The 18,886-nt window shown below is 42.5% G+C and overlaps 1 pseudogene; it reads left to right on the top strand.

Moving 5' to 3' along the window:
• The first annotated feature begins 1,846 nt into the window (after window positions 1-1,846).
• Window positions 1,847-18,650, top strand: LOC110302674 (uncharacterized; annotated as a pseudogene).
• Window positions 18,651-18,886: the final 236 nt, after the last annotated feature.

Raw genomic sequence — 18,886 nt, 5'->3', positions numbered from 1 at the left:
CTTAGAAGATCATGTGATCAGGGTCACAGCTGGAGCTGGTCGGACAACCTTTGCCAGCATATTGTACTTTTATTTGGAGACGCTCTCATCTCTCCCATGGTACACCTTGAAGGCCAGAGCTAAGACTTCTGCCTGGGGAGTCAGGGGTCCCCTCTCCAGCTTTTTAAGTTTAGTTCTTTTGTCGGGGTAGCTCTGGGGAAAACAAAGTAGGTCATTAAAAGTTGTTTACCTTTTGGGTTTTCAGGGTCCAGTTTGGTATACTGTAATAAAGCCATTTAAGACATTTTAAAAAAATGAGATGAATTTTCCTATTTATCTTGGACAACCTCTTGAAGTTTTTCAAAATTTACCAGCTTTAAAGCTGCCTTTCTTAGGCCCGACAAAAGACATATAACAAACATGTCCCTGGCTAGAATACCACTTGCGGAATTGTAATTCCATTGAGGATCCAGGTCAGGTACTGTCTCCATTTCAATTGGATATGCTCTGTTTGATGATACTCATCTGCAAGCGCTCTTGATTGTTCCCAAACTTGCCCACATTCCTCGGGAAGCAAATTGTTAGTAAGTATCATATGTATATCATAGAAAGTCAAGCTTTAAGATTGAGTAATATACAGAAATTCTTTAATGAAGGCAGAGGAATTGGAAGTATAAGAGCCCAACCTCTTTTCTGTTTGAGAAAGTTTACTCATTGAGAAGGGAACATGTGCCCTGACAAGATCATCTACCCCCACAACTTCCCTTGGGGGAAGGACAGTTGTTGCGTCAGATTCTTCTAGGGGAGTAGAGCTTGGGGCTTGGTCATGGCTTTAGAATGGGTGATAGGTAGTGTGAAAGTAGGTGCCAAGGTAGAACATTTGGAAGGACCTGTGGTTGCACAGAAAAAGGAGAGCTGGGGGGTAGCAGGCTCTGGAGTATCTCAGTGAGGAAAAACTAGGGCAGCAGTTTGTGTTTTCAACAGCGCAGAAACAAGCCTATGGCAGAAAAGGGGTGGCACATTCACTGGGTCTAACATTGTGGTATCATCTAGCGGGAATTGTGCAGAACTCATGGCTAACGACTAGAGTTGGAGAACAGGGAGAGCACATAGGATTAGAGAGAAGATAGATGAAGTAATTAACATAGATAACCTTTCCACTTACTGGTCTGCTGGCAGTATGTATTTAGATCCTTTAAAACATTTGGATCTAATTGCCATTAAGTGGCCATTTAGAACCATTGCCTATCAAGTACTGAGTCCAGATCTTATTGCAAAGGTGTATTAATTTTGATACCTTCAAAGGAGGCGTCAGCTTCAAAGACTTGAGATTTTTTAGGAGACATCCCAGTGGTGTATCCAGGGATACGTTTGAAGACATGTTATTGCCCATTTGGAGGTTGCTGGTGTTCTTACTGGCGTCCCAAGAACAATCCAGAAACCAAAAAGGAGTTAGCCAGGCTAGAACACCCAAGTCATCAAAAGGACCTCTAGTCCCGGGGCTACCCAATAAGCCCGGGCTTACTGTGGAAAGTGCTCTACCTGGATCCAGGGATTTCAGCCAGCTGCTAGAGCCTGTGGGGAAAGAGCGACGTTCAGAGAACGGGAGTACTCAGATGGACAATGTCTTAACTCCTATGTCAGCTGGACGTGTGGCTGTAAAACACCAACCCCTTAGTCCCCAGACATAACTGGTCAGGCTCTGTTCCAGGAACTGGAGGCCCTCATGGCTGATCGGCCCTACGAATAATATGCCAGTGTCTGTGTGGGAATTCTAGTGAACCAGTAAATGAGAGTGTGGAAGCCCAGCCTGTAAGTTGTGTCAGAGTGGCACAGCTCACATGGTTTGAACTTTGTATGTTCCGCAATGGCAGCAGGTCATGTGGTAAAAATGGTGGGCAGCGAGTCCTGACTCAGATCTCGGCTACAGCTGCGGCTTGGGAAAAGGAAGGGGAAAGGGAAATGCAGTTGCACCAAGATCAGTTGGTGCAGCCGCAAGGCAGCAGGGTTCTTACCATAGCTGCTGTGTTCTATGCCCACTCCTGTGTCCGCTGGATGCCCCGCCCCCATGCTGGACACTAATGGCTGTTGGCGGCTCTTGGTTGTCTCTGCTATCCCCGGGGTTTGGCACCAAAATGATGCAATAATAATAATAATAATAATAATAATAATAATAATAATAATAATAGTAATAATAATAATAATGATAATATATACTTTATATATATATATCAGATATACCAAACAGCACACCAGGCCAAAGAGGTTCCACGTGAGAGAGGTTTATTGTGGGGAAAGACAGGGGGCAGCAAGGCGAGCAGAGGGGGAGAGAAGAAAGAGAAGAAAAAGAGATAGAGAGGAGGGGTGCTCTCCTTATTTATATGGAAAATGGTGTCACACAAATAAGCGTGGGAGGTGAGCCAAGTGAGTTCTGGGTCTGGGTTCTGGGATATGGTGGTTGTTGGCTTAGCAACGTAGGTCATGAGTCACATTGTTAGCGCCTGGGTTTGGAATGCCCTGGTACTAATACTGACTATAGTTACATTACATTCTCATATCACATTTTTACATGCTTTTATCAGTTATTAACCATTTATCCAGTTTCTATATCATTGCCACCATATCTTTCAGTAAACATAGGGCTACTAGTCTCTTTGAGAAGGATTTTAGTTCTTTTAATGAATGCATAAATTTGGAACTGTGGGAACACATAGTGATGCTATTTACATTTTTTGATGAACTTCCATATCATTTTCAGAATGTATAGACTTCTTTACATCTCCTTCAATAGCACATAAGGATTTTTATCTGTCTATATTCCACCAATTCTTGTCTTTTTTTCTTTCATTTTACATCAGATTTTTTACTATTTAGCTATTCTGTAGGCAAAAAAATTGGCTGCATTCTTCGCTTATCCAGAGAACTTACCTGAAGCTAAATTTCAAAGTAAAGGACTGAATATTTCAGTGGCAGAAATATCAAGGAAGAATATCATGAGATCTGTGGCTTTATTATTATTGAGTATGTTTATATTAGATTTATAAAGAAAAAGAGCAGCATGTATGGAAGAATTAAGTAAAAATTACAGATTGTATATGAAAAGTGGCCTAGAAAGCTTAAGACTGCAGAGTCATATGCTGAGAATGAGGCAGTAATTGTTAAGTAGATTTGTAACATTACAAAGAAGCATTTTGCTCTGCACTCTGAGGAAGAGTGACCTCAGGCCAACACCCAGATTTAGCTCCAATTTGTAAAAGGAAAGAATCTAAAATGATTTATGCCCTGGAAAGCATGGACATGCTAATGGACTTGTGGTCTAAGGGAGGGAAAGTTTATCCCAAACAGACAGCTATGTTTGGAGGTCTTGGTTTTAGAGAAGAGAAGAGAAAAAAAAATCATGACTGGGTGGTTTGTGGATTCTTCCTCCATAGTTTTACAGAGCTGTTGATAGTAGGCAATATGTGGAAAATTGGAGGTCTTTCAAGGAAACTCAATAATGCCAAGGAATAATTTCTGAAGCCTTAGTTGAGGTGCAACCACACCTAGATATTGGAGATGTCACAGCCAAGACACATATGCCAAGGAGAGCTACATATTTGGGGTAAAATCAGCCAGAGAGAGAGAGAGAGAGAGAGAGAGGAGAGAGAGAGAGAGAGATATGTTAAAAGAACCAAATCTGTGAAGTCAGGGGCATCTAAGCAATTTGAAAGTAGAGCCAAAGATACTGGACATGGTGCTTTAGAGTTTAATGTTGTTCTACTGGTTTTAGTCTTGCTTTGGTCCAATCTTTCCTCCCTGTGGTCCTATTTTTTTTCTTATTGGAATAATAATGCATGTTTTTGCCATCATATGTTGGAAATATGCAGTTGTTTAAATGTAATATTGGGTCAGAGTTTAAAAATTGCCCTAATTCTCAGGGAGCCTTTCTCTTTTGACATTTGAACAATATTGAAACTGGTAAAAGACTGTGGGACCTTTCAAATTATAATAAATATTGCATTATGAAATTACCATGAGTCAATGGGGGCCAAGTGGTTTAAATGAGAAATGTCTCCAATCGGCTACTGTAGTTGAACACTTAGTCTACAGGTAGAGGCATTGCTTTTTTGTATGTTATAGAACTTTTAAGAGACAGTGAATTGTTTATGTAAGTACATCTCTAGGAGCAGGTTTTGGGAGGGTACAGCATCCTTTTGTTTCTGGTCCACTCCATCCTCACTTTAATCCAATTTCTCTCCAACTTAGATTCCAGTTTATAGATGATATATGATCTCTTGCCAACATTTTTTTTCAAATTTTTATTAGATATTTTCTTCGTTTACATTTCAAATGCTATCCCAAAAGTCCCCTATACGCCCCCCCCCCCTGCCCCCGCCCTGCTGCCCTACCCGCACACTCCAACTTCTTGGCCCTGGTGTTCCCCTGTACTGGAGCATATAAAGTTTTCAAGACCAAGGGGGCCTCTCTTCCCAATGATGGCCGACTAGGCCATCTTCTGCTACTTATGGAACTAGAGACATGAGCATTGGGGATTCTGGGTAGTTCATATTATAGTTCCACCTATAGGGTTGCAGACCCCTCTAGCTCCTCCATTTGGGGCCCTGTGTTCCATCCAATAGATGACAATGAGCATCCACTTCTGTATTTGCCAGGCACTGGCAAAGCCTGACATGAGACAGCTATATCAGGGTCCTTTAATCAAAATAATGCTGGCATATGAAATAGTGTCTGAGTTTGGTGGCTGATTATGGGATGGATCCCTGGGTGGGGCAGTCTCTGGATGGTCCATCCTTTCATCTAAGCTCCAAACTTTGTCTCTATAACTCCTTCCGTGGGTATTTTGTTACCTATTCTAAGGAGTAATGAAGTATCCACATGTTGGCCTTCCTTCTTGATATTCTTGTGTTTTGCAAATTGTATCTTAGGTATTCTAAGATTCTGGGCTAATGTCCACTTATCAGTGAATGCATATCAAGTTAGTTCTTTTGTGATTGGGTTACCTCACTCAGGATGATATCCTCCAGATCCATCCATTTACCTAAGAATTTCATAAATTCATTGGTTTTCATAGCTGAGTAATACTCCATTGTGTAAATGTACCACATTTTCTGTATCCATTCCTCTGTTGAGGGACATCTGGGTTCTTTCCAGCTTCTGGATATTATAAATAAGGCTGCTATGAACTTAGTGGAGCATGTGTCCTTATTACCAGTTGGAACATCTTCTGGGTATATGACCAGGAAAGGTATTGCTAGATCTTCCAGTAGTACTATGTCCAATTTTCTGAGGAACCAACAGACTGATTTAAAGAGTGGTTGTACAAGTTTTCAATCCCACCAGCAATGGAGGAGTGTTCCTTTCTCCACATCCTCACCAGCATGTTCTGTCATCTGAATTTTTGATCTTAGCCATTCTGAGTGCTGTGAGGTGGAATCTCGGGGTTGTTTTGATTGGTATTTCCCTGATGATTAAGGCTGTTGAATATTTTTTACAGGTGTGTCTCAGCCCTTTGGTATTCCTCAGTTGAGAATTGTTTGTTTAGCTCTGAACCCCATTTTATGGGGTTATTTGAATTTCTGGAAGCCAGCTTCTTGAGCTCTTTGTATATATTGGATATTAGACCCCAATCAGATTTAGGATTGGTAAAAATCATTTCGCAATCTGTTGGTGGCCTTTTGTTCTTATTGACAGTTTCCTTTGCCTTACAGAAGCTTTGCAATTTTATGAAGTCCCATTTGTTGATTCTTGGTCTTACAGCACAAGCCATTGCTGTTCTGTTTAGGATTTTTCCCCTGTGCCCATATCTTCGAGGCTTTTCCCCACTTTCTCCTCTATGAATTTCAGTGTCTCTGATTTTATATGGAGTTCTTTGATCCACTTAGAATTGAGCTTTCTAATAGGAGATAAGAATGGATCAATTCACACTTTTCTCTACATGAAATTGCCAGTTGTGCCAGAACCATTTGTTGAAAATGCTGTCTTTTTTCCACTGATTGGTTTTAGCTCCCTTGTAAAAGATCAAGTGACCATAGGGTTCATTTCTGGGTCTTCAATTCTATTCCATTGATCTACTTGTGTGTCCCTGTACCTGTACCATGCAATTTTTATCAAAATTGCTCTGTAGTACAGCTTGAGATTAGACATGGTGATTCCACCAGAGGTTCTTTATGATTGATAATAGTTTTTGCTATCCTAAATTTTTTGTTATTCCAGATGATTTTGCATCTTCTGGTTTTCATAGTCTCTGGTGAGAAGTCTAGTGTAATTCTAATAGCTCTGCCTTTGTATGTTATTTGATCTTTTTCCATTACTGCTTTTAATATTCTGTCTTTGTTTAGTGCATTTGTTGTTCTGATTATTACATATAGGGAGGAATTTCTTTTCTGATTCAGTCTATTTAGAATTCTGTAGGCTTCTTGTATGTTCATGGGCATCTCTTTCTTTAGGTTAAGGAAGTTTTCTTCTATAATTTTGTTAAAGATATTTACTGGCCCTTTAACTTGAATGTCTTCATTCTCATCTATACCTATTATCCTAAGGTTTGGTGTTCTCAATGTGTCCTGAATTTTCTTTGATTGTTGTGTCCATGTTTTCTATGAAATCTTCTGCACCTGAGATTCTCTCTTCCATCTCTTGTATTCTGTTGCTGATGCTCGTATCTATGGTTCCTGATTTCTTTCCTAGGGTTTTTATCTCCAGAGTTGTCACCCTTTGGGATTTCTTTATTGTTTCTACATCCCTTTTTAGATCTTGGATAGTTTTTTTTCAATTCCATCACCTGTTTGGTTGTATTTTCCTATAGTTCTTTAAGGGATTTTTTGTGTGTCTTCCTTAAGGGCTTCTACATGTTTAGCAGTGTTTTCCTGTAATTCTCTAAGGGATTTTTGTGCTTTGTCTTTAAGGCCTTCTACCTGTTTAATCCGTGTTCTCCTTTATTTCTATTAATTTCCTTCTTAAAATCCTCTACCAGCATTGTGAGATATTATTTTAAATCCAAATCCTGCTTTTTGGGTGTATTGGGTTATCAAGGACTCGCTGAGGTGGGAGTGCTGGGTTCTGATGATGGTGAGCAGTCTTGGTTTATGTTAGTAAGATTCTTACGTTTGCCTTTCACCATCTGGTAATCTGTGGTGTTAGTTGTTATAGCTGTCTCTGGCTGGATCTTGCTCCTCCTGTGATTCTGTTATCCTCTGTCAGCACTCCTGGGAGTCCAGCTCTCTCCTGAGTTCAGTAGTCAGAGTACTCTCTGCAGGTAAGCTCTCCTCTTGCAGGGAAGGTACACAGAGGCTTGGTGCTCAGATCTGCTTCCTGTCTAAAAATGAAGGCCTGAAACTGTGCCTGTCCCAGAAGCTCTGTTGCTTCTGCTGTCCACGTGCTCTCCTGAGCAGACTGGTCTCTGAGAGACCCAGGATGCACAATGGCTCTCTCACCTGCTCTGGTGGTCAGACGCCAAGATGTTTTTATGTCCATCCCTTGACAAGCTCTGTTTCTGAAACCACAAATCAAAGTAAATCCATTCTGTCATAAGTTGTTTTTGCTTGTTATATTAACATTGGTAGCATCAGGTGCATCCCTGGACAGCTAGGAACATCTTTGCAACCAGCTCTTAGACCCAGCAATGAGACTCATCATCTCTAGGCATAAGCACTACTCCTGCATACATTATCATGGGACCCACTATACATCACTTTATGGATGCATCACATATGTCATCGCTTGAATAAAAAGACTCATTATCCAGCCTGCAAAGACCCTCTCTTCTTCCCTCTCACACCCTCTCAGATGCTGCCTCTTCCAGTAAAATCTCCTACGTGAGACCTGCACATGGTGTGATTTGTCCGGGATTGTGCCGCATATTCTTACAAACATAACAACAAAAAATTAATTAGTATAGAGAAAGAAAATGCCACAGTTTCATTGTGTTTGTAGTTGTAGAAGAGGAGTTTCCTTCTTCATTACTGGCATCACTGTGAAAGATATTATTATGACTATGTGTGTGTGTGTGTGTGTGTGTGTGTGTATACTCTTGGGATTGTTTTTCTGTCCAGTTGGTCTATGTACTTCCATTGTCAGTATAATACTATGACTGTGTTCTGTGTTGCATGGTTTTAAATGATGAAGTATGGTATCTAAATCTCTGTTCTTTCTCAATATTGATTTGACAACTCCAAATTTTTTGTAATCCCTTTTAATTATATGCAGTAAGCTTTTGTAATTTTTTATAAAATGTTATTGAATCTTCTATAGAAATGCATTAGAAATACAGAGTACTTTATATGGACATATTAGCAAAATTAAGTAATTTAGTTCATGAATATAGATGTCTGAGTTTTTCCTCTCAGTGTTTTGTAGTTTTTAGCATAAGTAAACTTGTCCTTAGTTTATTCCTAATTTATTACCAGCAATTGTTGTGGGATTGATTACTTAATATTTGATAGTTAATTGTTAATACATAGAAACACAAATGTTACATGTTAATTTTGTGTCCTGTAACGTCACCAGATAAGGTTAATAACATTACCAGATTAGGGCATTTATATAAAGTTACATCTTATATAACAGATATCCACATATGTGTATGAGTGTGTGTAGTGTTTGTGTTTCTGCTTTGAAATAGTCCATGAATTCTGTGCTTTTGAGTTTCCTGATAGTGATCACAGGGGACCTATTTTTGGACTCTTAGTTTTATCATCCATACCAGACATGCTTGAGAGCAAGTGCTATACCATTAATAATTATGACAGAACAATAGGCATAAGCTTATTTGTGGCTTACAGACTTCTTGAAAATACTGAGATGTCCCATTATTTATTTCCAGAATTAGAGGGCATTCACAGAGATAGATACATACATTATTTCTGCCTAGTACACTGCACAAAGGCAGTTTAAATTGATTTATAAATATAGTTATGTGTGTGAATATATATGCATATATGCATATATATTATAATTTTCTTGTTGAAAAGGGGAGTTTAACTTTCAAAACATTATGATCACATAATTATAGAAGCTGGTGGCAGAAAACTCTTTCATTTTTGCTACATTGCTTTTCAGATTTATTTATAATTTAAATGAGAGTATGTGTGGAGGTATTCAGAAGCCAAATCATGTGTATAATTGTCAGAGTCAGTTCTCTCCTTTCCCCATGTTAGTCTTGGGGTTGAAATTGGGTTGTGTGGTTAAGTAGAAATTGCCTCATAGATAGACGGAACTTATTCACCTGGCTTTAAAACATTTTAGAAATCAGAAAACCGTATACTGTATACTAATTTTCAAATAAAGCTAAATACTTAACCACATTATTAAGTAGTGAAGATACACACACACACACACACACACACACACACACACACACACACACCTAGGACAATTGCTGTCATAAATAACTACAGAAAATATGACCTCTCCTTTGAATTTAATTAGATATCTCAATAAAATTAAAAATTATCTTCATAGTGGTGAGAGCTCCAATCTGTTTTATTTGTGATTATCAAAGTTCAATGTTGGTGTCTAATCAGAGATATGTATGCTCATCCATACAATATATTTGTGATTGTGAGGGACATTTTTCCTCTTCATTCTGCATGAAGTCAAATAGCAGTTTCTTAATACCATCTAGTTAATCTCTACTTCTACCTTTTCCATTGATGTTTCTATACCACGGAAGAAAAAAAAGAATGATAACTACCACAATACACACACACACACACACACACACACACACACACACACACTCACACTATTTATATGGGTTGTGTTTGGATAGCTATTGGAGACAACCCACATTAAGCTTGCAATGCGTGGACCCCTGGTGACAAGGAAAAACTACTTGCTGGGGGTACTGTGTTTCAGAAAGTGAGGCTATGGGTTCTTGTGGGCCCCAGTATGAGTACTGAGAGGCCCCAAGGCTTTCTTCTTTGGCAGAAGCACCTCATGATGTCATTTCTGCAACTATTCTTAAAACTTATTATTCTCCTGTTCTATTTACTGTTGTGGATAATCCTGGTGCTGTTGTATTTTGATGTTAATTCTGCATTTCCAGGATAGGTTGTCTGAAATGAGGAATGAGTCATGTACTCAGGGGATTTCTTGTGAACCATCCTCTAATGAATAAAGAAAATAATTACTGGGCTAGTAGGTGGGAATTCCAGATTGGACAAAGGGAAAGAGGAAGCAGGAGAGAATGAGGAGCATTTTGGACAAGGATAGAGTGAGAACAAGATGTAGCTACTAGTGTCTCCTGGATTCAGTAGCAGATCCTTCAGAATCCACCACCAGATTATTCAGATTTAATAATGCTTACAAGATTAGAATTTTAGTTGCTGCAACCAGCGATTGAGTTACTGTCATTTCTGAACTAAGTTTGTGTGTTGTTTTTCCTTCACAAGGCGGCTTGTCTGAGTTCAAGAGAGAAAGGTAAGGTGGCAAAGTGTAGGTTTTCCAGATGTGTACCACAAAAGGTCATGGGGTTTTTGAAATATGTGGCTGTGTGGTTATGACCCATCAGTGGGAACTTAGGGAGGGAGTTGGAGAGATTTTGGAGCTCTGAGTCAGGTAGTTTCCAAAAGATAAGAACTGGCTGGCAAGATTGCAGAGGCTGAGAGTAGCTGGGTGAAGTGCAGGAACTTGGAGTACCAATTAATATTTTACACAATATTTCTCTTTCCTTCTTCCTTGATTAAAGTGGTATTTGGTGATCTGGCACTACCTAGTAGGAGTCTGCTTGATATCCAAGAACTAGATGTTACCTATAATATTAAAATGAAAGCTATTCATGAGCTCAAGAGAAATGTAACTATAGAGGAAACTCTACAAATTTGTAAAATTGCACACAATATAAAATTAGATATGGTGATAGTTACATCATCTTGGGGAAATTTGGTATGTTACAATCACTTTCTCGAGGTGAAAATGAAAGTAACCTAGAGTCATGGGCAGAGATGAGTAAATCTGCAGCTATTCCCCTCAGTCTTAGTCTCAATTCTGTATAATGAAAATAGGGTATTTTAATTACAAAACTGAGGATGGAATAACATACAGATATTTTCCAGAAAGTCAGCAATGGGTTCATTGGGTTCAGTAACAATAATGGCAGCCCCCCAGGAACTCTCCATACAGATTACATGAGCATGTTTTTATAAACAGACAGATAGGATCCCTGTTTTACATGGACTGGAGATGTTGTGGAATTAGGGTATAGGACTCAGTACTAGAAAGGGATATTGGCGAAAGAATGTGCCCTTTACTATATTTTTAAGATTACCTTGGTGCACATAGCCATGGGACTGTATTCTCAAAGAAAAGAGAATTAAGTGTCTACAAGAAAAACTGAAATGTAGAAAATTAGGACAGCCAGGAGAATTAAATACATGGTGTGCAGGTTAGACCCAGGAAGAATTGCAAAGAGTGCAGGGTTAGCAGTATGACCTCATGTTTGCCCTATTATGAAACCATACTCTTTCTCACATATCTGAATGATATTGACTTTGTAACCACAATGCCCTCAACCTCACCAGAGACTGGTGTCTGGAAGATAAACAAACAAACAAACAAACAAACAAACAAACAAACAAACAAACCTGTGCTTGCTACAAAACTTTTATGTTTGAGATTTTACAGTGAAAGGAAATTTAAAAAAATTGAGATCTGTGATCCATGTAATGTATGTCAAATAGCCCAAAGAGTTGTTTGTGAACTTTGAAACCTGGGGCTGAGAAAATAGCAGAACAGGCTGAGACATGCCCAGGTAGGCCCATTGTTACATGTCCTGACTGGCCTGGTGCCTCCCTATCTCCAACCCTTCTGACAGTCTGTTGATGTTTAAATGAACCAATCATGTGAAACCACGCCAATTCCTCCCTGCTGATGTTTAAATGAACCAATCATGTGAAACTGCACCAATTCCTCCCCCAGCTCCACCCCTTTTCTTTAAAAACCCCTAGCTTCCAAGCCTCGTGGTCGAATCCACTGTCTCCTGCATGAGATACGTTTCCACCCTGAGCTCCGCCATTAAACTACATTGTGTTCTTACATCAAGTTGGTCATCTGTTCGTGGTTCTTGGGTACACGTCGAATCGGGAATTGAGTGGGGTTTCCCCTACTATGTTCTTTCATTTGGAGGTCCCACCAAGATCTGCATGACACCCAGGAACCCCAAAAGACCCCTTGGAGGTACGTTTGTTTGTGTGCGTTTTACCACTGAATTTGTGTCTTGGTTTGTGAATTTGTGTCTTGGTTTGTGAATTTGCATCTTAGTTTGTGAATTTGTGTCTTGGTTTCGGGGTTACGAGATTGTGGGTTCGAGTCCCACCTCATGCCTTGGTTTTAGGGTTCTGAGATCGTGGGTTTGAGTCCCACCTCGTGCCTTGGTTTTAGGGTTCCGAGATATTGGGTTAGAGTCCCACCTTGTGCCTTGGTTTTAGGGTTCCGAGATCGTGGGTTCGAGTCCCACCTCATGCCTTGGGTTTACATCTGGCAGAGTGAGGAATGAGTGTGCTTAGATACTGGTGTCTTTTATTCTCTGTTGCTGTCTTGTTTTTGTGTTGCTGTCTTGTTTTTGTTTGTGGTTTTCGTTATGGGACAGACTGTGTCTACCCCTTTATCTTTGACTAAGGACCATTGGACTGACGTTAGGGCAAGAGGACAGAATCTATCAGTGATAGTTAAAAAGAAACCTTGGTTGACTTTCTGTTCCTCGGAATGGCCTGCCTTTGGAGTAGGCTGGCCGGCTGAGGGGACGTTCGACTTTCCCACCATTAGGGCCATAAAGGCCATTGTCTTTCAAGAAGGACCAGGATCGCACTCGGACCAGCAACCATACATCACGGTGTGGGAGGATTTGGCACAGTATCCACCTCCATGGGTTCGGCCGTTTCTCCCACCCTTATGCCCGGGCACTAGGATTCTGGCTGTCCGAGAGAGTGCTGTGAATGGGACACAGAAGTCACAGCCTAAAGAAGACGGCGAGTACACTCCACCAGCACTCACCCCTAAGATCTACCCAGAGATAGAAGAACCCCCTGAGTGGCCTGATTCCCAGCCTCCACCCTACCTTAGAGTTCCCCAACCGCCAGCTCCCTCAGCCCCACTCCAGGCCCCAGCCTCAGGGACCGGGGGAGGAGGTTCCCTCAGCAGGAACAAGGAGCCGGTGGGGAGCCACCCCTGAGGGGCCAGCCTATTCAACTGTGGCGCTTCCCCTCAGGGCTGTTGGGGCTCCTCCGGCCGACCAGAACGGGCTACAACTTCTGCAGTATTGACCCTTTTCCTCCTCTGAGCTCTATAACTGGAAAGTCAATCACCCCCCTTTTCTCAGAAAATCCTGCAGGACTCAAAGGGCTGATAGAGTCTCTGATGTACTCCTACCAGCCTACCTGGGATGATTGCCAGCAGCTCCTGCAGACACTGTTTACCACCGAGGAGAGGGAGAGGATTCTCCTCGAGGCTTGGAAGAAAGTCCGAGATGAGACCAGAAGACCGGACCAGACCCTGGTCAAGATAGATGAAGGATTCCCCCTGACCAGCTCCCAGTGGGATTATAACACAGCACAAGGTAGGGAACAGCTGTCCAATTATTGTCGGGCTCTAGTGGCAGGTCTCAGGGGCGCTGCTCACAGGCCCACCAATTTGGCTAAGGTAAGGGAAATTATGCAGGGGGCAACTGAGCCTCCCTCAGTCTTTTTAGAAAGACTCATGGAAGCTTATAGGAGATATACCCCATTTGATCCTACTTCTGAAGGGCAGTGGGCCTCAGTGATTATGGCCTTCATCAGTCAATCAGCTTCTGATATTAGGAAAAAGTTACAAAGGATTGAGGGGTTGCAGGATTACACTATACGGGATGGATGTAGTTAGAGAATCTGAGAAAGTGTATCACAAGAGAGAGACGGAAGTTGAAAAGCAAGAAAGGGAAAAGAGAGAGAGGAGAGAAGATGAGGATAGGAGAGACAAAAGGCAGGAGAAAGTTTTGACTCAGATTCTGGCCACCAGAGCAGACAGAGGAAGAAGTAGAGCTAGACAGTCAGAGTACCTGAGAGACGAAAAATGGCAGGGGCCAAGGAGACCTGGAAGAGATAAACCACACCTAGTAAAAGGCTAATGTGCATACTACAAGAATACAGGTCATTGGGCTCGTGAATGCCCTAAGAAGAAACAGGGAACACAGGTACTGTCCCTTGGAGAAGATGAAGACTAGGGGAGATGGGGCTCAGCCCCCCTCCCTGAGCCTAGGGTAACATTAGAAGTGGAGGGGACCCCTGTCAATTTCCTGTTTGATACAGGTGCAGAATTTTCAGTACTTAAGACACCACTAGGCCGAGTAAGAAAAAATGAAAAAAAACATTAGTCATTGGGGCCACAGGACAGAAATTATACCCGTGGACCACGTCCCGGACAGTGGACCTAGGACGGAACCAACTGATTCATTCATTCCTGGTCATTCCGGAGTGTCCCATGCCCCTATTGGGAAGAGACTTGTTAACCAAATTGAAAGCACAAATAACCTTCACCTCTCCCAGACCAAAGGTATCTTGGGGAATAGAGACACCTCAGACCTTAGCACTGTCTTTACAATTAGGAGAGGAATATCGGATATATCAGGATGAAGTAAAATCCTCTGAGGGACTACAGGACTGGCTTACTCGATTTCCTCAAGCATGGGCTGAAACAGGGGGTATGGGAATGGCGAGGCAGGTCCCCCCGGTGCTGATTGAGCTCAAGTCCGGGGCTACACCCATTGGGGTCCGACAATACCCCATGGGAAGAGAAGCTCAGGAGAGTATACACCCCCACATCACCAGACTGCTCCAACAAGGGATCCTAGTCCCTTGCAAGTCTCCTTGGAATATCCCCCTACTCCCAGTAAAGAAACCGGGGACGAATGACTACCGTCCTGTACAGGACCTCAGAGAGGAAACAAAAGAGTCCAGGACATCCACCCCACAGGGCCCAATCCTTATAACCTGCTCAGCACACTACCACCTGAGCGAACCTGGTACACGGTTCTAGATCTTAAAGATGCCTTCTTCTGTCTGAGGTTACACCCCAATAGTCAACCCCTGTTCACCTTTGAATGGTGAGATTCAGAAAGTGGAAAGACTGGACAGCTCACATGGACGAGGCTAACGCAGGGATTCAAAAATTCACCCACTTTGATGAGACCTTGCACCGAGACCTTGCATCTTTTCGAGCCAACAATCCCCAGGTGACCCTTGTACAGTATGTTGATGACCTTCTGATAGCTGCAGGAATGCGTGAAGAGTGCGAACTTGGGACCCAGAACATCCTGGTTGAATTGGGTGAGTTGGGATATCCAGTCTCTGCTAAAAAGGTGCAGTTATGCCAAACAGAGGTGACCTACTTGGGATACGTCCTGAGGAATGGACAACGATGGCTCACCAATGCCAGAAAACAGACAGTGATGTGAATCCCAACCCCAACCACCCCTCGCCGGGTAAGAGAGTTCCTGGGGACAGCAGGATTCTGTAGACTATGGATCCCAGGGTTTGCCACCCTGGCAGCCCCACTGTATTCCCTAACAAAGGAAAGAGGGGAATTCATTTGGACCCAAGAACATCAGTCGGCTTTTGAGACTCTGAAAAAGGCCTTGCTATAAGCCCCTGCCCTAGCACTGCCAGATGTAAATAAGCTGTTCACCTTGTATATCGATGAGAGAAATGGGATAGCCCGTGGAGTCCTCACTCAAACCCTAGGGTCCTGGAAGCGCCCAGTAGCTTATCTATCAAAGAAACTGGACTCTGTGGCTAGCGGATGGCCTTCATGCCTATGAGCAATAGCAGCCTCCACGGTGCTGGTAAAAGATGCTGATAAGCTGACTATGGGCCAGAATGTTACTGTGGTGGCCCCACACTCTCAAGAGCATTACCAGGCAACCGCCAGATCGCTGGATGACCAACGCTCAAATGACTCACTATCAAAGTTTGCTGCTGACTGAGAGAGTGACTTTTGCTTCCCCTGCAGTCCTCAATCCCGCTACCTTACTACCCAAAACTAACAAAACCCCCATGAACAACTGTGGAGAGATATTAGCAGAAGAAACTGGAACTCGTCCGGACCTCTCTGACCAGCCGTGGCCAGGAGCAGCAACTTGGTTCACCAACGGAAGCAGCTTTGTGGTAGAAGGTAAGCGAAGGGCGGGGGCAGCGGTAGTAGATGGAAAATCTGTCACATGGTCTAGCAGTCTACCTGAGGGAACCTCAGCTCAAAAAGCAGAGCTCATCGCTCTAACCCAGGCTTTGAGGCTGGCGGAGGCTAAGGCTATCAATATTTACACTGACAGCGGATATGCTTTCGCTACAGCTCATGTCCATGGAGCGATCTATAGGCAGCGTGGCTTATTGACCTCTGCTGGAAAAGACATTAAGAACAAAGAAGAGATCCTTGGTCGGTTGGAGGCTGTTCATCTGCCTCTCGAGGTAGCGATCATCCACTGCCCAGGGTATCAAAAAGGAACCGGACCAGTAGAAAAGGGAAATCAAATGGCAGACCAAGTGCCTAAAGAAGTGGCCCAGGGGCCAATGACTCTGGTAGTTAAAACTATGCCCCAACTAGCTCAAGAGGAGATAGAAAAAAAGGTTCTCACAGAAGAAGAGGGGCTAAAGTACCTAGCTGACATACACCGTTTCACTCATTTAGGATCTAAAAAGATGATAAAGTTAGTCAGTAGGTCCCCATATCACATTCCTGTCCTACAAATGGCGGCAGAAGACCTAGTAAACTGCCAAACCTGCGCACTCACCAATGCTGGATCCAGCAGGCTCCCTGGTGGAAGGCGGCTGCGGGGAGACAGACCTGGTACCTACTGGGAAATTTTTTTACTGAGGTAAAACCAGCCCAGTTCAGAAATAAAATCTGTTAGTCTTTATAGATACCTTCTCTGGGTGGGTTGAAGCATTTCCCACCAAGAAGGAGACAGCCACCGTAGTAGCCAAGAAGATACTTGAAGAAATTCTCCCTCATTTCAGGGTACCCAAGGTAATCGGGTCAGACAATGGGCCTGCATTTGTCTCTCAGGTAAGTCAGGGTTTGGCCAGACAACTGGGGACAAATTGTAAGTTACATTGTGCTTACAGACCCCAGAGTTCAGAACAGGTAGAAAGAATGAATAGAACTCTAAAAGAGACCTTGACTAAATTGACCTTAGAGACCAGTGGGAACGATTGGACAGCCCTTCTCCCTTATGCTTTATTCAGGGCCCAGAATACCCCCGGAACCTCTGGCCTAACACCCTTTAAATTAATGTATGGGTTGCCTCCGCCCATCTATGGGACAGTAGAGATTAGAACTTGCCCAATGTATCCTTCATCCCCTCCTCTCACCTTTTAGCCCAACTCAAGGCTCTTGAAATTGTGAGAAAGGAGATCTGGGAACAATTAAAAGAAACCTATGTTGCTGGTGACATACAGTTGTAGAATCGTGTTCTACAATTATGGTAGCAGACCTGGATCGTTGCTCCATGTCCATCTAAATATTGAAAGTCCTCCAGCCCTACCAGTCTGCCCTAATAAGGTGCTCCCTAAGCAGAACCCCACCCAAAAGACTCCCCAAGAGTCCTCGACCATCGCCCCCACATATCCCCCAACGGGACAGACACTGTTTGATTTGGTCCAAGGGGCTTACTTTGCCTTCAATGAAACAGATCCCAATGCAACTACTGACTGTTGGTTATGCCTATCCACAGGACCCCATACTATGAGGGGATCACTTTTAATGGAAACTTTAACAAAACCAGTAACCATGCTTCCTGCTCATGGGGAACAGGACAAAAATTAACCTTGACTGAGGTGTCCTGAAGGATCCCTGATCTCTGTATAGGAACACCCCCTCCTTCCCACTGGCACCTATGTGGCTGAAATAGTTCCATGTCTAGGACAGATACCAATTATTACTTTGTGCCATCTCCAGCTGGATGGTGGGCTTGTAGTACAGGACTCACCCCATGCATATCAACTAGTGTTTTTGACCCCTCTCATGATTTTTGTGTCATGGTTCAGTTATTGCCTTGAGTGTATTATCATCCTGCTTCCCACCTAGAGGATGAGTATACACAGGGGAGATTTAAAAGAGAGCCAGTCTCCCTTACCCTAGCTATGTTAGTGGAGGTAGGACTTACAGCAGGGGTAGGAACAGGGGCAGCAGCCTTAATTGAGGGAAGACAAGGAATCCAGTCTTTAAGAGATGTTGTAAATGAAGACCTAAGGATGTTAGAAAAATCTATGGATGCCTTAGAAAAATCTTTAACCTCTCTGCCAGAAGTAGTTTTACAAAAGAGGAGAGGTCTAGATTTACTGTTTTTAAAAGAAGGAGGACTTTGTGTAGCCTTAAAAAAAGAATGTTTTTATGCAGACCACACAGGAATAGTCAGAGATTCTATGCAGAAACTGAGAGAAAGGTTGGATCAGACAAGACGAGATCGAGAAGCTCAACAGGGATGGTTCGAGTCTTGGTATTCTCGGTCTCTGTTGATGACCACTCTATTTTCTGCCCTCACTGGACCGATTCTTATTATATGCTTAGTTTTAATTTTTGGCCCCTGCCTAATAAATAAGGGAATTGCTTTTATCCAGAGTAGAGTAGATGAAGTCAAGCTCATGGTTTTACAACAACAGTGCCAGCCTATAATTCAGATCAAAGAATTAGGAGATACAGGCTTTTAAAATTCTAAGATTAGAATTACTTAGTAGAAGAAGAGGGGAATGAAAGAACATTAAAAAAAAAATTGAGATCTGTGATTCATGTAATGTATGTCAAATAGCCCAAAGAGTTGTTTGTGAGCTTTGAAACCTGAGGCTGAGAAAATAGCAAAACAGGCAGAGACATGCCCGGGTAGGCCCATCGTTACATGTCCTGACTGGCCTGGTGCCTCCCTATCTCCCGCCCTTCTGGCAGTCTG

The sequence above is a fragment of the Mus caroli genome, unplaced genomic scaffold, assembly GCF_978045245.1.
Source record: "Mus caroli unplaced genomic scaffold, Mus_caroli_1 scaffold_9, whole genome shotgun sequence".
Lineage (NCBI taxonomy): Eukaryota > Metazoa > Chordata > Mammalia > Rodentia > Muridae > Mus > Mus caroli.
The sequence above is the reverse complement of the archived record's forward strand: the minus strand, read 5'-3'. Positions and strand labels throughout refer to the sequence as shown.